The following is a 20837-nucleotide window of genomic DNA, read 5'->3' on the forward strand; positions in this document are numbered from 1 at the left end:
CAAATAAAGGTCGAAAAAATAAGAAAACCGAGCAACAGTCATTCATTACTGCTCCAGACAGTGATCCCCTCACGACCTAATTAAACTCTCATAAGCAAACAAAACATCTGCACCGCCTTTGCCCCGGGTGAGGATCGAACTCACGACCTTCAGATTATGAGACTTACGCGCTGCCTACTGCGCTACCGAGGCGGACAGAGGTCACTGGGAAACGCAACCACGATCATTAGTTCCCACAAACTAAAGGTCAAAAAAATAAGAAAACCGAGCAACAGTCATTCATTACTGCTCCAGACAGTGCACCCCTCAAGACCTAGTTAAACCCTCATAAGCAAACAAAACATCTGCACTGCCTTTGCCCCGGGTTAGAATTGAATTCATGACCTTAAAATTATGAGACTGATGCGCACCTACTGCGCTATCGAGGCGGACAGGTGTCACTGGGACACGCAACCGGGATCATTAGTTCCAACAAGTTAAAGGTCGCAAAAGTAAGAAAACCGAGCCACTGTCATTCATTACTGCTCCAGACAGTGCACCCCTCACGACCTAATTAAACTCTCATAAGCAAACAAAAAACTTCACCGCCATTGGCCCAGGTGAGGATTGAACTCACGACCTTCAGATTATGAAACTGACGCGCTGCCTTCTGCGCTACCGAGGCGGACAGGTGTCACAGGGAAATACAACCGGTATCAATAGTTCCCACAAGTTAAAGGTCGAAAAAATAAGAAAACTCAGAACAGTCATTCATTACTGCTCCAGACAGTGCTCCCCTCACGACCTAATTAAACTCTGATAAGCAAACCAAGAATCTGCACCGCCTTTGCCCCGGGTGTGGATTGAACTCACGACCTTCAGATTATGAGACTGACGCGCTGCCTACTGCGCTACCGAGGCGGACAGAGGTCAGTGGGAAACGCAACCGGGATCATTAGTTCCCACAAGCTAAAGGTCGAAAAAGTAAGAAAACCGAGCAACAGTCATTCATTACTGCTCCAGGCAAAGCACCCCTCACGACCTAATTAAACTCTCATAAGCAAACAAAAAATCTGCACCGCTTTTGCCCCGGGTGAGGATTGAACTCACGACCTTCAGATTATGAGACTGACGCGCTGCCTACTGCGCTACCGAGGCGGACAGTTGTCACTAGCAAACACAATCGGTATCAATAGTTCTCACAAGTGAAAGGTCGAAAAAATAAGAAAGCCGAGCAACAGTCATTCATTAATGCTCCAGACAGTGCACTCCTCCCGACCAAGTTAAACTCTCATAAGCAAACAAATAAACTGCACCGCCTTCGCCCCGAGTAAGGATTGAACTCACGACCTTCAGATTATGAGACTGACGCGCTGCCTACTGCGCTACCGATGCGGACAGGGGTAACTGGGAAACGCAACCGGGATCATTAGTTCCCACAAGCTAAAGGTCGAAAAAGTAAGAAAACAGAGCAACAGTCATTCATTACTGCTCCAGACAGTGCACCCCTCACGACCTAATTAAACTCTCATAAGCAAACAAAAAATCTGCACCCATTTGCCCCGGGTGTGGATTGAACTCATGACCTACATATTATGAGACTGACCCGCTGCCTACTGCGCTACCGAGGCAGACAGGCGTCACTGGGAAACACAACTGGTATCAATAGTTCCCACAAGTTAAAGGTCAATAAATTAAGAAAACTCAGCAACAGTCATTCAATAATGCTCCAGACAGCGCAGCTCTCACGACCCAATTAAACTCTCATAAGCAAACAAAAAATCTGCACCGCCTTTGCCCCGAGTAAGGATTGAACTCACGACCTTCAGATTATGAGACTGAAGCGCCGCCTACTGCGCTAGCGATGCGAACAGGTGTCACTGGGAAACACAATCGGTATCAATAGTTTCCACAAGTTAAAGGTCGAAAAAGTAAGAAAACTCCGCAACAGTCATTCATTACTGCTCCAGACAGCGCACCCCTCACGACCTAATTAAACTCTCATAAGCAAACAAAAATCTGACCACCTTTGCCCCGGGTGAGGATTTAACTCACGACCTTCAGATTTTGAGACTGACGCTCTGCCTACTGCGCTACCGAGGCGGACAGGGGTCACTGGGAAACATAACTGGTATCAATAGTTCCCACAAGTTAACGGTCGAAACATTAGGAAAACTCAGCAACAGTCATTCATTACTGCTCCAGACAGCGCACCCCTCACGACCTAATCAAACTCTCATAAGCACACAAAAAATCTGCACCGCCTTTGCCCCGGGTGTGGATTGAACTCACGACCTTCAGAATATGAGACTGATGCGCCGTTTACTGCGCTAGCGAGGCGGGCAGGTGTCACTGGGAAACATAACCTGTATCAATAGTTCCCACATGTTAACGGTCGAAAAATTCGGAAAACTCAGCAACAGTCATTCATTACTGCTCCAGACAGCGCACCCCTCAAGACCTAATTAAACTCTCATAAGGAAACAAAAAATCTGCACCGCCTTTGCCCCGGGTGTGGATTGAACTCACGACCTTCAGATTATGAGACTGACGCGCCGCATACTGCGCTAGCGAGACGAACAGGTGTCACTGGGAAACACAATCGGTATCAATAGTTCCCACAAGTTAAAGGTCAGAAAAGTAAAAAAAAACCGAGCAACAGTCATTCGTTACTGCTCCAGACAGTGCACCCCTCACGACCTAATTAAACTCTCATAAGCAAACAAAAAAAATGCACCGCCTTTGCCCCGGGTGAGGATTGAACTCACGACCTTCAGATTATGAGACTGGCGCGCTGCCTACTGCGCTACCGAGGCGGGCAGGGGTCACTAGGAAACGCAAGTGGTATCATTAGTTACCACAAATAAAGGTCGAAAAAATAAGAAAACCGAGCAACAGTCATTCATTACTGCTTCAGACAGTGATCCCCTCACGACCTAATTAAACTCTCATAAGCAAACAAAACATCTGCACCGCCTTTGCCCCGGGTGAGGATCGAACTCACGACCTTCAGATTATGAGACTTACGCGCTGCCTACTGCGCTACCGAGGCGGACAGAGGTCACTGGGAAACGCAACCACGATCATTAGTTCCCACAAACTAAAGGTCAAAAAAATAAGAAAACCGAGCAACAGTCATTCATTACTGCTCCAGACAGTGCACCCCTCAAGACCTAGTTAAACTCTCATAAGCAAACAAAACATCTGCACTGCCTTTGCCCCGGGTTAGAATTGAATTCATGGCCTTCAAATTATGAGACTGATGCGCACCTACTGCGCTATCGAGGCGGACAGGTGTCACTGGGAAACGCAACTGGTATCATTAGTTCCCACAAATAAAGGTCGAAAAAATAAGAAAACCGAGCAACAGTCATTCATTACTGCTCCAGACAGTGATCCCCTCACGACCTAATTAAACTCTCATAAGCAAACAAAACATCTGCACCGCCTTTGCCCCGGGTGAGGATCGAACTCACGACCTTCAGATTATGACACTTACGCGCTGCCTACTGCGCTACCGAGGCGGACAGAGGTCACTGGGAAACGCAACCACGATCATTAGCTCCCACAAACTAAAGGTCAAAAAAATAAGAAAACCGAGCAACAGTCATTCATTACTGCTCCAGACAGTGCACCCCTCAAGACCTAGTTAAACCCTCATAAGCAAACGAAACATCTGCACTGCCTTTGCCCCGGGTTAGAATTGAATTCATGACCTTCAAATTATGAGACTGATGCGCACCTACTGCGCTATCGAGGCGGACAGGTGTCACTGGGACACGCAACCGGGATCATTAGTTCCAACAAGTTAAAGGTCGCAAAAGTAAGAAAACCGAGCCACTGTCATTCATTACTGCTCCAGACAGTGCACCCCTCACGACCTAATTAAACTCTCATAAGCAAACAAAAAAACTGCACCGCCATTGACCCGGGTGAGGATTGAACTCATGACCTTCAGATTATGAGACTGACGCGCCGCATACTGCGCTGCCGAGGCGGGCAGGTGTCACTGAGAAACACAATCGGTATCAATAGTTTCCACAAGTTAAAGGTCGAAAAAGTAAGAAAACTCCGCAACAGTCATTCATTACTGCTCCAGACAGCGCACCCCTCACGACCTAATTAAACTCTCATAAGCAAACAAAAATCTGACCACCTTTGCCCCGGGTGAGGATTTAACTCACGACCTTCAGATTTTGAGACTGACGCTCTGCCTACTGCGCTACCGAGGCGGACAGGGGTCACTGGGAAACATAACTGGTATCAATAGTTCCCACAAGTTAACGGTCGAAACATTAGGAAAACTCAGCAACAGTCATTCATTACTGCTCCAGACAGCGCACCCCTCACGACCTAATCAAACTCTCTTATAAGCACACAAAAAATCTGCACCGCCTTTGCCCCGGGTGTGGATTGAACTCACGACCTTCAGAATATGAGACTGATGCGCCGTTTACTGCGCTAGCGAGGCGGGCAGGTGTCACTGGGAAACATAACCTGTATCAATAGTTCCCACATGTTAACGGTCGAAAAATTCGGAAAACTCAGCAACAGTCATTCATTACTGCTCCAGACAGCGCACCCCTCAAGACCTAATTAAACTCTCATAAGGAAACAAAAAATCTGCACCGCCTTTGCCCCGGGTGTGGATTGAACTCACGACCTTCAGATTATGAGACTGACGCGCCGCATACTGCGCTAGCGAGACGAACAGGTGTCACTGGGAAACACAATCGGTATCAATAGTTCCCACAAGTTAAAGGTCAGAAAAGTAAAAAAAACCGAGCAACAGTCATTCGTTACTGCTCCAGACAGTGCACCCCTCACGACCTAATTAAACTCTCATAAGCAAACAAAAAAAATGCACCGCCTTTGCCCCGGGTGAGGATTGAACTCACGACCTTCAGATTATGAGACTGGCCCGCTGCCTACTGCGCTACCGAGGCGGGCAGGGGTCACTAGGAAACGCAACTGGTATCATTAGTTCCCACAAATAAAGGTCGAAAAAATAAGAAAACCGAGCAACAGTCATTCATTACTGCTTCAGACAGTGATCCCCTCACGACCTAATTAAACTCTCATAAGCAAACAAAACATCTGCACCGCCTTTGCCCCGGGTGAGGATCGAACTCACGACCTTCAGATTATGAGACTGATGCGCCGCTTACTGCGCTAGCGAGGCGGGCAGGTGTCACTGGGAAACATAACCGGTATCAATAGTTCCCACAAGTTAACGGTCGAAAAATTCGGAAAACTCAGCAACAGTCATTCATTACTGCTCCAGACAGCGCACCCCTCACGACCTAATTAAACTCTCATAAGGAAACAAAAAATCTGCACCGCCTTTGACCCGGGTGTGGATTGAACTCACGACCTTCAGATTATGAGACTTACGCGCTGCCTACTGCGTTACCGAGGCGGACAGGGGTCACTGGGAAACACAACCGGTATCAATAGGTCCCACAAGTTAAAGGTCGAAAAAGTAAGAAACCTCAGCAACAGTCATTCATTACTTCACCAGACCGTGCACCCCTCACGACCTAATTAAACTCTCATAAGCAAACAAAAAAAATGCACCGCCTTTGCCCCGGGTGAGGATTGAACTCACGACCTTCAGATTATGAGACTGGCGCGCTGCCTACTGCGCTACCGAGGCGGGCAGGGGTCACTAGGAAACGCAACTGGTATCATTAGTTCCCCCAAATAAAGGTCGAAAAAATAAGAAAACCGAGCAACAGTCATTCATTACTGCTCCAGACAGTGATCCCCTCACGACCTAATTAAACTCTCATAAGCAAACAAAACATCTGCACTGCCTTTGCCCCGGGATAGAATTGAATTCATGACCTTCAAATTATGATACTGATGCGCTGCCTACTGCGCTATCGAGGCGGACAGGTGTCACTGGGACACGCAACCGGGATCATTAGTTCCAACAAATTAAATGTCGAAAAAGTAAGAAAACCGAGCCACAGTCATTCATTACTGCTCCAGACAGTGCACCCCTCCCAACCTAGTTAAACCCTCATAAGCAAACAAAACATCTGCACTGCCTTTGCCCCGGGTTAGAATTGAATTCATGACCTTCAAATTATGAGACTGATGCGCACCTACTGCGCTATCGAGGCGGACAGGTGTCACTGGGACACGCAACCGGGATCATTACTTCCAACAAGTTAAAGGTCGCAAAAGTAAGAAAACCGAGCCACAGTCATTCATTACTGCTCCAGACAGTGCACCCCTCACGACCTAATTAAACTCTCATAAGCAAACAAAAAACTGCACCGCCATTGACCCGGGTGAGGATTGAACTCATGACCTTCAGATTATGAGACTGACGCGCCGCATACTGCGCTGCCGAGGCGGGCAGGTGTCACTGGGAAACACAATCGGTATCAATAGTTCCCACAAGTTAAAGGTCAGAAAAGTAAAAAAACCGAGCAACAGTCATTCGTTATTGCTCTAGACAGTGCACCCCTCACGACCTAATTAAACTCTCATAAGCAAACCAAGAATCTGCACCGCCTTTGCCCCGGGTGTGGATTGAACTCACGACCTTCAGATTATGAGACTGACGCGCTGCCTACTGCGCTACCGAGGCGGACAGAGGTCAGTGGGAAACGCAACCGGGATCATTAGTTCCCACAAGCTAAAGGTCGAAAAAGTAAGAAAACCGAGCAACAGTCATTCATTACTGCTCCAGGCAAAGCACCCCTCACGACCTAATTAAACTCTCATAAGCAAACAAATAATCTGCACCGTTTTAGCTCCGGGTGTGGATGTAACTCACGACCTTCAGATTATGAGACTGACGCGCTGCCTACTGCGCTACCGATGCGGACAGGGGTAACTGGGAAACGCAATCGGTATCAATAGTTCCCACAAGTTAAAGGTCAGAAAAGTAAAAAAACCGAGCAACAGTCATTCGTTATTGCTCTAGACAGTGCACCCCTCACGACCTAATTAAACTCTGATAAGCAAACAAAAATCTGACCACCTTTGCCCCGGGTGAGGATTGAACTCACGACCTTCAGATTTTGAGACTGACGCGCTGCCTACTGCGCTACCGAGGCGGACAGGGGTCACTGGGAAACATAACTGGTATCAATAGTTCCCACAAGTTAACGGTCGAAACATTAGGAAAACTCAGCAACAGTCATTCATTACTGCTCCAGACAGCGCACCCCTCACGACCTAATCAAACTCTCATAAGCACACAAAAAATCTGCACCGCCTTTGCCCCGGGTGTGGATTGAACTCACGACCTTCAGAATATGAGACTGATGCGCCGCTTACTGCGCTAGCGAGGCGGGCAGGTGTCACTGGGAAACATAACCTGTATCAATAGTTCCCACATGTTAACGGTCGAAAAATTCGAAAAACTCAGCAACAGTCATTCATTACTGCTCCAGACAGCGCACCCCTCAAGACCTAATTAAACTCTCATAACGAAACAAAAAATCTGCACCGCCTTTGCCCCGGGTGTGGATTGAACTCACGACCTTCAGATTATGAGACTGACGCGCCGCATACTGCGCTAGCGAGGCGAACAGGTGTCACTGGGAAACACATTCGGTATCAATAGTTCCCACAAGCTAAAGGTCAGAAAAGTAAAAAAACCGAGCAACAGTCATTCGTTATTGCTCTAGACAGTGCACCCCTCACGACCTAATTATACTCTCATAAGCAAACAAAAAATCTGCACCGCCTTTGCCCCGGGTGTGGATTGAACTCACGACCTTCAGAATATGAGACTGACACGCTGCCTACTGCGCTACTGAGGTGGACAGGGGTCAATGGGAAACACAATCAATCGGTATCAATCGTTCTCACAAGTAAAGGTCGAAAAAGTAAGAAAACTCAGCAACAGTCATTCATTACTGCTCCAGACAGCGCACTCCTCACAACGTAATTAAACTCTCATAAGCAAACAAAAAATCTGCACCGCCTTTGCTCCGGGTGTGGATTGAACTCACGACCTTCAGATTATGAGACTGAAGCGCTGCCTACTGCGCTACCGAGGCGGACAGGGGTCACTGGGAAACATAACCGGTATCAATTGTTCCCACAAGTTAACGGTCGAAAAATTAAGAAAACTCAGCAACAGTCATTCATTACTGCTCCAGAAAGCGCACCCCTCACGACCTAATTAAACACTCATAAGAAAACAAAAAATCTGCACGGCCTTTGCCCCGGGTGTGGAATAAACTCACGACCTTCAGATTATGAGACTGACGCGCTGCCTACTGCGCTACCGAGGCGGAAAGGGGTCACAGGGACACGCAACCGGGATCATTAGTTCCCACAAATTAAAGGTCGAAAAAGTAAGAAAACCGAGAAACAGTCATTCATTACTGCTCCAGACTGCGCACCCCTCACGACCCAATTAAACTCTCATAGGAAAACAAAAAGTCTGCACCGCTTTTGCCCTGGGTGAGGATTGAACTCACGACCTTCAGATTATGAGACTTACGCACTGCCTACTGCGCTACCGAGGCGGACAGTTGTCACTGGCAAACACAATCGGTATCAATAGTTTCCACAAGTGAAAGTTCGAAAAAATAAGAAAACCGAGCAACAGTCATTCATTACTGCTCCAGACAGTCCACCCCTCCCGACCTAGTTAAACTCTCATAAGCAAACAAATAAACTGCACCGCCTTTGCCCCGGGTAAGGATTGAACTCACGACCTTCAGATTATGAGACTGACGCGCCGCATACTGCGCTAGCGAGGCGAACAGGTGTCACTGGGAAACACAATCGGTATCAATAGTTCCCACAAGTTAAAGGTCAGAAAAGTAAAAAAACCGAGCAACAGTCATTCGTTACTGCTCCAGACAGTGCACCCCTCACGACCTAATTAAACTCTCATGAGCAAACAAAAAAACTGCACCGCCATTGGCCCGGGTGAGGATTGAACTCATGACCTTCAGATTATGAGACTGACGCGCCGCATACTGCGCTGCCGAGGCGGGCAGGTGTCACTGGGAAACACAATCGGTATCAATAGTTCCCACAAGTTAAAGGTCAGAAAAGTAAAAAAACCGAGCAACAGTCATTCGTTATTGCTCTAGACAGTGCACCCCTCACGACCTAATTAAACTCTCATAAGCAAACAAAAAACTGCACCGCCATTGGCCCAGGTGAGGATTGAACTCACGACCTTCAGATTATGAAACCTACGCGCTGCCTTCTGCGCTACCGAGGCGGACAGCTGTCACAGGGAAATGCAACCGGTATCAATAGTTCCCACAAGTTAAAGGTCGAAAAAATAAGAAAACTCAGAACAGTCATTCATTACTGCTCCAGACAGTGCTCCCCTCACGACCTAATTAAACTCTGATAAGCAAACCAAGAATCTGCACCGCCTTTGCCCCGGGTGTGGATTGAACTCACGACCTTCAGATTATGAGACTGACGCGCTGCCTACTGCGCTACCGAGGCGGACAGAGGTCAGTGGGAAACGCAACCGGGATCATTAGTTCCCACAAGCTAAAGGTCGAAAAAGTAAGAAAACCGAGCAACAGTCATTCATTACTGCTCCAGGCAAAGCACCCCTCACGACCTAATTAAACTCTCATAAGCAAATAAATAATCTGCACCGTTTTAGCCCCGGGTGTGGATGTAACTCACGACCTTCAGATTATGAGACTGACGCGCTGCCTACTGCGCTACCGATGCGGACAGGGGTAACTGGGAAACGCAACCGGGATCATTAGTTAGCACAAGCTAAAGGTCGAAAAAGTAAGAAAACAGAGCAACAGTCATTCATTACTGCTCCAGACAGTGCACCCCTCACGACCTAATTAAACTCTCATAAGCAAACAAAAAATCTGCACCCATTTGCCCCGGGTGTGGATTGAACTCACGACCTACATATTATGAGACTGACCCGCTGCCTACTGCGCTACCGAGGCAGACAGGCGTCACTGGGAAACACAACTGGTATCAATAGTTCCCACAAGTTAAAGGTCAATAAATTAAGAAAACTCAGCAACAGTCATTCAATAATGCTCCAGACAGCGCAGCTCTCACGACCCAATTAAACTCTCATAAGCAAACAAAAAATCTGCACCGCCTTTGCCCCGAGTAAGGATTGAACTCACGACCTTCAGATTATGAGACTGAAGCGCCGCCTACTGCGCTAGCGAGGCGAACAGGTGTCACTGAGAAACACAATCGGTATCAATAGTTTCCACAAGTTAAAGGTCGAAAAAGTAAGAAAACTCCGCAACAGTCATTCATTACTGCTCCAGACAGCGCACCCCTCACGACCTCATTAAACTCTCATAAGCAAACAAAAATCTGACCACCTTTGCCCCGGGTGAGGATTTAACTCACGACCTTCAGATTTTGAGACTGACGCGCTGCCTACTGCGCTACCGAGGCGGACAGGGGTCACTGGGAAACATAACTGGTATCAATAGTTCCCACAAGTTAACGGTCGAAACATTAGGAAAACTCAGCAACAGTCATTCATTACTGCTCCAGACAGCGCACCCCTCACGACCTAATCAAACTCTCATAAGCACAAAAAAAATCTGCACCGCCTTTGCCCCGGGTGTGGATTGAACTCACGACCTTCAGAATATGAGACTGATGCGCCGCTTACTGCGCTAGCGAGGCGGGCAGGTGTCACTGGGAAACATAACCTGTATCAATAGTTCCCACATGTTAACGGTCGAAAAATTCGGAAAACTCAGCAACAGTCATTCATTACTGCTCCAGACAGCGCACCCCTCAAGACCTAATTAAACTCTCATAAGGAAACAAAAAATCTGCACCGCCTTTGCCCCGGGTGTGGATTGAACTCACGACCTTCAGATTATGAGACTGACGCGCCGCATACTGCGCTAGCGAGGCGAACAGGTGTCACTGGGAAACACATTCGGTATCAATAGTTCCCACAAGCTAAAGGTCAGAAAAGTAAAAAAACCGAGCAACAGTCATTCGTTATTGCTCTAGACAGTGCACCCCTCACGACCTAATTAAACTCTCATAAGCAAACAAAAAATCTGCACCGCCTTTGCCCCGGGTGTGGATTGAACTCACGACCTTCAGAATATGAGACTGACACGCTGCCTACTGCGCTACCGAGGTGGACAGGGGTCAATGGGAAACACAATCAATCGGTATCAATCGTTCCCACAAGTAAAGGTCGAAAAAGTAAGAAAACTCAGCAACAGTCATTCATTACTGCTCCAGACAGCGCACTCCTCACAACGTAATTAAACTCTCATAAGCAAACAAAAAATCTGCACCGCCTTTGCTCCGGCTGTGGATTGAACTCACGACTTCAGATTATGAGACTGAAGCGCTGCCTACTGCGCTACCTACTGCGCTACCGAGGCGGACAGGGGTCACTGGGAAACATAACCGGTATCAATAGTTCCCACAAGTTAACGGTCGAAAAATTAAGAAAACTCAGCAACAGTCATTCATTACTGCTCCAGAAAGCGCACCCCTCACGACCTAATTAAACACTCATAAGCAAACAAAAAATCTGCACGGCCTTTGCCCCGGGTGTGGAATAAACTCACGACCTTCAGATTATGAGACTGACGCGCTGCCTACTGCGCTACCGAGGCGGAAAGGGGTCACAGGGACACGCAACCGGGATCATTAGTTCCCACAAATTAAAGGTCGAAAAAGTAAGAAAACCGAGAAACAGTCATTCATTACTGCTCCAGACTGCGCACCCCTCACGACCCAATTAAACTCTCATAGGAAAACAAAAAGTCTGCACCGCTTTTGCCCTGGGTGAGGATTGAACTCACGACCTTCAGATTATGAGACTGACGCACTGCCTACTGCGCTACCGAGGCGGAGAGTTGTCACTGGCAAACACAATCGGTATCAATAGTTTCCAAAAGTGAAAGGTCGAAAAATAAGAAAACCGAGCAACAGTCATTCATTACTGCTCCAGACAGTCCACCCCTCCCGACCTAGTTAAACTCTCATAAGCAAACAAATAAACTGCACCGCCTTTGCCCCGGGTAAGGATTGAACTCACGACCTTCAGATTATGAGACTGACGCGCCGCATACTGCGCTAGCGAGGCGAACAGGTGTCACTGGGAAACACAATCGGTATCAATAGTTCCCACAAGTTAAAGGTCAGAAAAGTAAGAAACCTCAGCAACAGTCTTTCATTACTTCTCCAGACCGTGCACCCCTCACGACCTAATTAAACTCTCATAAGCAAACAAAAAAAATGCACCGCCTTTGCCCCGGGTGAGGATTGAACTCACGACCTTCAGATTATGAGACTGGCGCGCTGCCTACTGCGCTACCGAGGCGGGCAGGGGTCACTAGGAAACGCAACTGGTATCATTAGTTCCCACAAATAAAGGTCGAAAAAATAAGAAAACCGAGCAACAGTCATTCATTACTGCTCCAGACAGTGATCCCCTCACGACCTAATTAAACTCTCATAAGCAAACAAAACATCTGCACCGCCTTTGCCCCGGGTGAGGATCGAACTCACGATCTTCAGATTATGAGACTTACGCGCTGCCTACTGCGCTACCGAGGCGGACAGAGGTCACTGGGAAACGCAACCACGATCATTAGTTCCCACAAACTAAAGGTCAAAAAAATAAGAAAACCGAGCAACAGTCATTCATTACTGCTCCAGACAGTGCACCCCTCAAGACCTAGTTAAACTCTCATAAGCAAACAAAACATCTGCACTGCCTTTGCCCCGGGTTAGAATTGAATTCATGACCTTCAAATTATGAGACTGATGCGCACCTACTGCGCTATCGAGGCGGACAGGTGTCACTGGGACACGCAACCGGGATCATTAGTTCCAACAAGTTAAAGGTCGCAAAAGTAAGAAAACCGAGCCACAGTCATTCATTACTGCTCCAGACAGTGCACCCCTCACGACCTAATTAAACTCTCATAGGCAAACAAAAAACTGCACCGCCGTTGGCCCGGGTGAGGATTGAACTCATGACCTTCAGATTATGAGACTGACGCGCCGCATACTGCGCTGCCGAGGCGGGCAGGTGTCACAGGGAAATACAACCGGTATCAATAGTTCCCACAAGTTAAAGGTCGAAAAAATAAGAAAACTCAGAACAGTCATTCATTACTGCTCCAGACAGTGCTCCCCTCACGACCTAATTAAACTCTGATAAGCAAACCAAGAATCTGCACCGCCTTTGCCCCGTGTGTGGATTGAACTCACGACCTTCAGATTATGAGACTGACGCGCTGCCTACTGCGCTACCGAGGCGGACAGAGGTCAGTGGGAAACGCAACAGGGATCATTAGTTCCCACAAGCTAAAGGTCGAAAAAGTAAGAAAACCGAGCAACAGTCATTCATTACTGCTCCAGGCAGTGCACCCCTCACGACCTAATTAAACTCTCATAAGCAAACAAATAATCTGCACCGTTTTAGCCCCGGGTGTGGATGTAACTCACGACCTTCAGATAATGAGACTGACGCGCTGCCTACTGCGCTACCGATGCGGACAGGGGTAACTGAGAAACGCAACCGGGATCATTACTTACCACAAGCTAAAGGTCGAAAAAGTAAGAAAACCGAGCAACAGTCATTCATTACTGCTCCAGACAGTGCACCCCTCACGACCTAATTAAACTCTCAAAGGCAAACAAAAAATCTGCACCGCATTTGCCCCGGGTGTGGATTGAACTCACGACCTACATATTATGAGACTGACCCGCTGCCTACTGCGCTACCGAGGCAGACAGGCGTCACTGGGAAACACAACCGGTATCGAAAGTTCCCGCAAGTTAAAGGTCGAAAAATTAAGAAAACTCAGCAACAGTCATTCATTATTGCTCCAGACAGCGCAGCTCTCACGACCCAATTAAACTCTCATAAGCAAACAAAAAATCTGCACCACCTTTGCCCCGGGTGAGGATTGAAGTCACGACCTTCAGATTATGAGACTGACGCGCTGCCTACTACACTACCAAGGCGGAGAGGGGTCACTGGGAAACGCAACCGGTATCATTAGTTCCCACAAATTAAAGGTCGAAAAAGTAAGAAAACTGAGCAACAGTCATTCATTAGTGCTCCAGACAGTGATCCCCTCACGACATAATTAAACTCTCATAAGCAAACAAAACATCTGCACCGCCTTTGCCCCGGATGAGGATCGAACTCACGACCTTCAGATTATGAGACTGACGCGCTGCCTACTGCGCTACCGAGGCGGACAGAGGTCACTGGGAAACGCAACCACGATCATTAGTTCCCACAAACTAAAGGTCAAAAAAATAAGAAAACCGAGCAACAGTCATTCATTACTGCTCCAGACAGTGCACCCCTCAAGACCTAATTAAACTCTCATAAGCAAACAAAACATCTGCACTGCCTTTGCCCCGGGTTAGAATTGAATTCATGACCTTCAAATTATGAGACTGATGCGCACCTACTGCGCTATCGAGGCGGACAGGTGTCACTGGGACACGCAACCGGGATCATTAGTTCCAACAAGTTAAAGGTCGCAAAAGTAAGAAAACCGAGCCACAGTCATTCATTACTGCTCCAGACAGTGCACCCCTCACGACCTAATTAAACTCTCATAGGAAAACAAAAAGTCTGCACCGCTTTTGCCCCGGGTGAGGATTGAACTCACGACCTTCAGATTATGAGACTGACGCACTGCCTACTGCGCTACCGAGGCGGACAGTTGTCACTGGCAAACACAATCGGTATCAATAGTTCCCACAAGTGAAAGGTCGAAAAAATAAGAAAACCGAGCAACAGTCATTCATTACTGCTCCAGACAGTGCACCCCTCCCGACCTAGTTAAACTCTCATAAGCAAACAAATAAACTGCACCGCCTTTGCCCCGGGTAAGGATTGAACTCACGACATTCAGATTATGAGACTGAAGCGCCGCCTACTGCGCTAGCGAGGCGAACAGGTGTCACTGGGAAACACAATCGGTATCAATAGTTCCCACAAGTTAAAGGTCGAAAAAGTAAGAAAACTCCGCAACAGTCATTCATTACTGCTCCAGACAGCGCACCCCTCATAAACTAATTAAACTCTCATAAGCAAACAAAAATCTGACCACCTTTGCCCCGGGTGAGGATTTAACTCACGACCTTCAGATTTTGAGACTGACGCGCTGCCAACTGCGCTACCGAGGCGGACAGGGGTCACTGGGAAACATAACCGGTATCAATAGTTCCCACAAGTTAAAGGTCAGAAAAGTAAAAAAAAACCGAGCAACAGTCATTCGTTATTGCTCTAGACAGTGCACCCCTCACGACCTAATTAAACTCTCAAAGGCAACCAAAAATTCTGCACCGCATTTGCCCCGGGTGTGGATTGAATTCACGACCTACATATTGTGAGACTGACCCGCTGCCTACTGCGCTACCGAGGCAGACAGGCGTCACTGGGAAACACAACCGGTATCAATAGTTCCCACAAGTTAAAGGTCGAAAAATTAAGAAAACTCAGCAACAGTCATTCATTATTGCTCCAGACAGCGCAGCTCTCACGACCCAATTAAACTCTCATAAGCAAACAAAAAAGCTGCACCACCTTTGCCCCGGGTGAGGATTGAAGTCACGACCTTCAGATTATGAGACTGACGCGCTGCCTACTGCATTACCAAGGCGGAGAGGGGTCACTGGGAAACGCAACCGGTATCATTAGTTCCCACAAATCAAAGGTCGAAAAAGTAAGAAAACTGAGCAACAGTCATTCATTACTGCTCCAGACAGTGATCCCCTCACGACCTAATTAAACTCTCATAAGCAAACAAAACATCTGCACAGCCTTTGCCCCGGGTGAGGATCGAACTCACGACCTTCAGATTGTGAGACACGCGCTGCCTACTGCGCTACCGAGGCGGACAGGGGTCACTGGGAAACGCAACCACGATCATTAGTTCCCACAAACTAAAGGTCAAAAAAATAAAAAAACCGAGCAACAGTCATTCATTACTGCTCCAGACAGTGCACCCCTCACGACCTAATTAAACTCTCATAAGCAAACAAAAAAACTGCACCGCCATTGGCCCGGGGGAGGATTGAACTCATGACCTTCAGATTATGAGACTGACGCGCCGCCTACTGCGCTGCCGAGGCGGGCAGGTGTCACTGGGAAACACAATCGGTATCAATAGTTCCCACAAGTTAAAGGTCAGAAAAGTAAAAAAACCAAGCAACAGTCATTCGTTATTGCTCTAGACAGTGCACCCCTCACGACCTAATTAAACTCTCATAAGCAAACAAAAATTCTGCACCGCCTTTGCCCCGGGTGTGGATTGAAATCACGACCGTCAGAATATGAGACTGACACGCTGCCTACTGCGCTACCGAGGTGGACAGGGGTCAATCGGAAACACAATCGGTATCAATCGTTCCCACAAGTAAAGGTCGAAAAAGTAAGAAAACTCAGCAACAGTCATTCATTACTGCTCCAGACAGCGCACTCCTCACAACCTAATTAAACTCTCATAAGCAAACAAAAAATCTGCGCCGCCTTTGCTCCGGGTGTGGATTGAACTCACGACCTTCAGATTATGAGACTGACGCGCTGCCTACTGCGCTACCGAGGCGGACAGGGGTCACTGGGAAACATAACCGGTATCAATAGTTCCCACAAGTTAACGGTCGAAAAATTAAGAAAACTCAGCAACAGTCATTCATTACTGCTCCAGAAAGCGCACCCCTCACGACCTAATTAAACACTCATAAGCAAACAAAAAATCTGCACGGCCTTTGCCCCGGGCGTGGAATAAACTCACGACCTTCAGATTATGAGACTGACGCGCTGCCTACTGCGCTACCGAGGCGGAAAGGGGTCACAGGGACACGCAACCGTGATCATTAGTTCCCACAAATAAAGGTCGAAAAAGTAAGAAAACCGAGAAACAGTCATTCATTACTGCTCCAGACAGCGCCCCCCTCACGACCCAATTAAACTCTCATAAGAAAACAAAAAGTCTGCACCGCTTTTGCCCCGGGTGAGGATTGAACTCACGACATTCAGATTATGAGACTGACGCGCTGCCTATTGCGCTACCGAGGCGGACAGTTGTCACTGGCAAACACAATCGGTATCAATAGTTCCCACAAGTGAAAGGTCGAAAAAATAAGAAAACCGAGCAACAGTCATTCATTACTGCTCCAGACAGTGCACCCCTCCCGACCAAGTTAAACTCTCATAAGGAAACAAATAAACTGCACCGCCTTTGCCCCGGGTAAGGATTGAACTCACGACCTTCAGGTTATGACACTGAAGCGCCGCCTACTGCGCTAGCGAGGCGAACAGGTGTCACTGGGAAACACAATCGGTATCAATAGTTCCCACAAGGTAAAGGTCGAAAAAGTAAGAAAACTCCGCAACAGTCATTCATTACTGCTCCAGACAGCGCACCCCTCACAAACTAATTAAACTCTCATAAGCAAACAAAAATCTGACCACCTTTGCCCCGGGTGAGGATTTAACTCACGACCTTCAAATTATGAGACTGACGCGCTGCCTACTGCGCTACCGAGACGGACAGGGGTCACTGGGAAACACAACCGGTATCAATAGCTCCCACAAGTTAAAGGTCGAAAAAGTAAGAAACCTCAGCAACAGTCATTCATTACTTCTCCAGACCGTGCACCCCTCACGACCTAATTAAACTCTCATAAGCAAGCAAAAAATATTCACCGCCTTTGCCCCGGTTGAGGATTGAACTCACGACCTTCAGATTATGAAACTGACGCGCTGCCTACTGCACTACCAAGGCGGAGAGGGGTCACTGGGAAACGCAACCGGTATCATTAGTTCCCACAAATTAAAGGTCGAAAAAGTAAGAAAACTGAGCAACAGTCATTCATTACTGCTCCAGACAGTGATCCCCTCACGACCTAATTAAACTCTCATAAGCAAACAAAACATCTGCACCGCCTTTGCCCCGAGTGAGGATCGAACTCACGACCTTCAGATTATGATACTGACGCGCTGCCTACTGCGCTATCGAGGCGGACAGGTGTCACTGGGACACGCAACCGGGATCATTAGTTCCAACAAATTAAAGGTCGAAAAAGTAACAAAACCGAGCCACAGTCATTCATTACTGCTTCAGACAGTGCACCCCTCAAGACCTAATTAAACTCTCATAAGCCAACAAAAAATCTGCACCGCTTTTGTCCCGGGTGAGGATTGAACTCACGACCTTCAGATTATGAGACTGACGCGCTGCCTATTGCGCTACCGAGGCGGACAGTTGTCACTAGCAAACACAATCGGTATCAATAGTTCCCACAAGTGAAAGATCGAAAAAATAAGAAAACCGAGCAACAGTCATTCATTACTGCTCCAGACAGTGCACCCCTCCCGACCTAGGTAAACTCTCATAAGCAAACAAATAAACTGCACCGCCTTTGCCCCGGGTAAGGATTGAACTTACGACCTTCAGATTATGAGACTGAAGCGCCGCCTACTGCGCTAGCGAGGCGAACAGGTGTCACTGGGAAACACAATCGGTATCAATAGTTCCCACAAGTTAAAGGTCGAAAAAGTAAGAAAACTCCACGACAGTCATTCATTACTGCTCCAGACAGCGCACCCCTCACGACCTAATTAAACTCTCATAAGGAAACAAAAAATCTGCACCGCCTTTGACCCGGGTGTGGATTGAACTCACGACCTTCAGATTATGAGACTGACGCGCTGCCTACTGCGTTACCGAGGCGGACAGGGGTCACTGGGAAACACAACCGGTATCAATAGGTCCCACAAGTTAAAGGTCGAAAAAGTAAGAAACCTCAGCAACAGTCATTCATTACTTCACCAGACCGTGCACCCCTCACGACCTAATTAAACTCTCATAAGCAAACAAAAAAATGCACCGCCTTTGCCCCGGGTGAGGATTGAACTCACGACCTTCAGATTATGAGACTGGCGCGCTGCCTACTGCGCTACCGAGGCGGGCAGGGGTCACTAGGAAACGCAACTGGTATCATTAGTTCCCACAAATAAAGGTCGAAAAAATAAGAAAACCGAGCAACAGTCATTCATTACTGCTCCAGACAGTGATCCCCTCACGACCTAATTAAACTCTCATAAGCAAACAAAACATCTGCACTGCCTTTGCCCCGGGATAGAATTGAATTCATGACCTTCAAATTATGAGACTGATGCGCTGCCTACTGCGCTATCGAGGCGGACAGGTGTCACTGGGACACGCAACCGGGATCATTAGTTCCAACAAATTAAATGTCGAAAAAGTAAGAAAACCGAGCCACAGTCATTCATTACTGCTCCAGACAGTGCACCCCTCCCGACCTAGTTAAACCCTCATAAGCAAACAAAACATCTGCACTGCCTTTGCCCCGGGATAGAATTGAATTCATGACCTTCAAATTATGAGACTGATGCGCACCTACTGCGCTATCGAGGCGGACAGGTGTCACTGGGACACGCAACCGGGATCATTAGTTCCAACAAGTTAAAGGTCGCAAAAGTAAGAAAACCGAGCCACAGTCATTCATTACTGCTCCAGACAGTGCACCCCTCACGACCTAATTAAACTCTCATAAGCAAACAAAAAAACTGCACCGCCATTGACCCGGGTGAGGATTGAACTCATGACCTTCAGATTATGAGATTGACGCGCCGCATACTGCGCTGCCGAGGCGGGCAGGTGTCACTGGGAAACACAATCGGTATCAATAGTTCCCACAAGTTAAAGGTCAGAAAAGTAAAAAAACCGAGCAACAGTCATTCGTTATTGCTCTAGACAGTGCACCCCTCACGACCTAATTAAACTCTCATAAGCAAACAAAAAACTGCACCGCCATTGGCCCAGGTGAGGATTGAACTCACGACCTTCAGATTATGAAACTGACGCGCTGCCTTCTGCGCTACCGAGGCGGACAGGTGTCACAGGGAAATACAACCGGTATCAATAGTTCCCACAAGTTAAAGGTCGAAAAAATAAGAAAACTCAGAACAGTCATTCATTACTGCTCCAGACAGTGCTCCCCTCACGACCTAATTAAACTCTGATAAGCAAACCAAGAATCTGCACCGCCTTTGCCCCGGGTGTGGATTGAACTCACGACCTTCAGATTATGAGACTGACGCGCTGCCTACTGCGCTACCGAGGCGGACAGAGGTCAGTGGGAAACGCAACCGGGATCATTAGTTCCCACAAGCTAAAGGTCGAAAAAGTAAGAAAACCGAGCAACAGTCATTCATTACTGCTCCAGGCAAAGCACCCCTCACGACCTAATTAAACTCTCATAAGCAAACAAATAATCTGCACCGTTTTAGCCCCGGGTGTGGATGTAACTCACGACCTTCAGATTATGAGACTGACGCGCTGCCTACTGCGCTACCGATGCGGACAGGTGTAACTGGGAAACGCAACCGGGATCATTAGTTCCCACAAGCTAAAGGTCGAAAAAGTAAGAAAACAGAGCAACAGTCATTCATTACTGCTCCAGACAGTGCACCCCTCACGACCTAATTAAACTCTCATAAGCAAACAAAAAATCTGCACCCATTTGCCCCGGGTGTGGATTGAACTCACGACCTACATATTATGAGACTGACCCGCTGCCTACTGCGCTACCGAGGCAGACAGGCGTCACTGGGAAACACAACTGGTATCAGTAGTTCCCACAAGTTAAAGGTCAATAAATTAAGAAAACTCAGCAACAGTCATTCAATAATGCTCCAGACAGCGCACCCCTCACGACCTAATCAAACTCTCATAAGCACACAAAAAATCTGCACCGCCTTTGCCCCGGGTGTGGATTGAACTCACGACCTTCAGAATATGAGACTGATGCGCCGCTTACTGCGCTAGCGAGGCGGGCAGGTGTCACTGGGAAACATAACCTGTATCAATAGTTCCCAC

The 20837-nt window shown here is 47.6% G+C and overlaps 22 non-coding genes across 22 annotated transcripts; all 22 read right to left on the bottom strand.

Annotated features, from left to right (window-relative positions):
- Positions 1-119: 119 nt before the first annotated feature.
- TRNAM-CAU (transfer RNA methionine (anticodon CAU)) lies at positions 120-192 on the bottom strand. The gene has a single exon. It is a non-coding gene; the product is annotated as a tRNA-Met (tRNA).
- A 635-nt stretch (positions 193-827) lies between these two features.
- On the bottom strand, positions 828-900 carry TRNAM-CAU (transfer RNA methionine (anticodon CAU)). The gene has a single exon. It is a non-coding gene; the product is annotated as a tRNA-Met (tRNA).
- Positions 901-1064: 164 nt separating this feature from the next.
- Positions 1065-1137, bottom strand: TRNAM-CAU (transfer RNA methionine (anticodon CAU)). The gene has a single exon. It is a non-coding gene; the product is annotated as a tRNA-Met (tRNA).
- An 872-nt stretch (positions 1138-2009) lies between these two features.
- Positions 2010-2082, bottom strand: TRNAL-CAA (transfer RNA leucine (anticodon CAA)). Its single transcript has one exon. It is a non-coding gene; the product is annotated as a tRNA-Leu (tRNA).
- A 640-nt stretch (positions 2083-2722) lies between these two features.
- On the bottom strand, positions 2723-2795 carry TRNAM-CAU (transfer RNA methionine (anticodon CAU)). Its single transcript has one exon. It is a non-coding gene; the product is annotated as a tRNA-Met (tRNA).
- A 163-nt stretch (positions 2796-2958) lies between these two features.
- TRNAM-CAU (transfer RNA methionine (anticodon CAU)) lies at positions 2959-3031 on the bottom strand. The gene has a single exon. It is a non-coding gene; the product is annotated as a tRNA-Met (tRNA).
- Positions 3032-4138: 1107 nt separating this feature from the next.
- On the bottom strand, positions 4139-4211 carry TRNAL-CAA (transfer RNA leucine (anticodon CAA)). Its single transcript has one exon. It is a non-coding gene; the product is annotated as a tRNA-Leu (tRNA).
- A 1351-nt stretch (positions 4212-5562) lies between these two features.
- TRNAM-CAU (transfer RNA methionine (anticodon CAU)) lies at positions 5563-5635 on the bottom strand. The gene has a single exon. It is a non-coding gene; the product is annotated as a tRNA-Met (tRNA).
- An 872-nt stretch (positions 5636-6507) lies between these two features.
- TRNAM-CAU (transfer RNA methionine (anticodon CAU)) lies at positions 6508-6580 on the bottom strand. The gene has a single exon. It is a non-coding gene; the product is annotated as a tRNA-Met (tRNA).
- A 399-nt stretch (positions 6581-6979) lies between these two features.
- Positions 6980-7052, bottom strand: TRNAL-CAA (transfer RNA leucine (anticodon CAA)). The gene has a single exon. It is a non-coding gene; the product is annotated as a tRNA-Leu (tRNA).
- Positions 7053-9350: 2298 nt separating this feature from the next.
- Positions 9351-9423, bottom strand: TRNAM-CAU (transfer RNA methionine (anticodon CAU)). The gene has a single exon. It is a non-coding gene; the product is annotated as a tRNA-Met (tRNA).
- Positions 9424-10295: 872 nt separating this feature from the next.
- On the bottom strand, positions 10296-10368 carry TRNAL-CAA (transfer RNA leucine (anticodon CAA)). The gene has a single exon. It is a non-coding gene; the product is annotated as a tRNA-Leu (tRNA).
- Positions 10369-12204: 1836 nt separating this feature from the next.
- Positions 12205-12277, bottom strand: TRNAM-CAU (transfer RNA methionine (anticodon CAU)). The gene has a single exon. It is a non-coding gene; the product is annotated as a tRNA-Met (tRNA).
- A 163-nt stretch (positions 12278-12440) lies between these two features.
- On the bottom strand, positions 12441-12513 carry TRNAM-CAU (transfer RNA methionine (anticodon CAU)). The gene has a single exon. It is a non-coding gene; the product is annotated as a tRNA-Met (tRNA).
- Positions 12514-14096: 1583 nt separating this feature from the next.
- On the bottom strand, positions 14097-14169 carry TRNAM-CAU (transfer RNA methionine (anticodon CAU)). Its single transcript has one exon. It is a non-coding gene; the product is annotated as a tRNA-Met (tRNA).
- Positions 14170-14569: 400 nt separating this feature from the next.
- TRNAM-CAU (transfer RNA methionine (anticodon CAU)) lies at positions 14570-14642 on the bottom strand. The gene has a single exon. It is a non-coding gene; the product is annotated as a tRNA-Met (tRNA).
- Positions 14643-15041: 399 nt separating this feature from the next.
- On the bottom strand, positions 15042-15114 carry TRNAL-CAA (transfer RNA leucine (anticodon CAA)). The gene has a single exon. It is a non-coding gene; the product is annotated as a tRNA-Leu (tRNA).
- A 1821-nt stretch (positions 15115-16935) lies between these two features.
- TRNAM-CAU (transfer RNA methionine (anticodon CAU)) lies at positions 16936-17008 on the bottom strand. The gene has a single exon. It is a non-coding gene; the product is annotated as a tRNA-Met (tRNA).
- Positions 17009-17881: 873 nt separating this feature from the next.
- On the bottom strand, positions 17882-17954 carry TRNAM-CAU (transfer RNA methionine (anticodon CAU)). Its single transcript has one exon. It is a non-coding gene; the product is annotated as a tRNA-Met (tRNA).
- A 164-nt stretch (positions 17955-18118) lies between these two features.
- Positions 18119-18191, bottom strand: TRNAM-CAU (transfer RNA methionine (anticodon CAU)). Its single transcript has one exon. It is a non-coding gene; the product is annotated as a tRNA-Met (tRNA).
- Positions 18192-18828: 637 nt separating this feature from the next.
- Positions 18829-18901, bottom strand: TRNAM-CAU (transfer RNA methionine (anticodon CAU)). Its single transcript has one exon. It is a non-coding gene; the product is annotated as a tRNA-Met (tRNA).
- Positions 18902-20009: 1108 nt separating this feature from the next.
- Positions 20010-20082, bottom strand: TRNAM-CAU (transfer RNA methionine (anticodon CAU)). The gene has a single exon. It is a non-coding gene; the product is annotated as a tRNA-Met (tRNA).
- Between the last annotated feature and the right edge of the window lie 755 nt (positions 20083-20837).

Source organism: Rhipicephalus microplus, chromosome 3 (genome assembly GCF_043290135.1).
Source record: "Rhipicephalus microplus isolate Deutch F79 chromosome 3, USDA_Rmic, whole genome shotgun sequence".
In the NCBI taxonomy this organism is placed as follows: domain Eukaryota; kingdom Metazoa; phylum Arthropoda; class Arachnida; order Ixodida; family Ixodidae; genus Rhipicephalus; species Rhipicephalus microplus.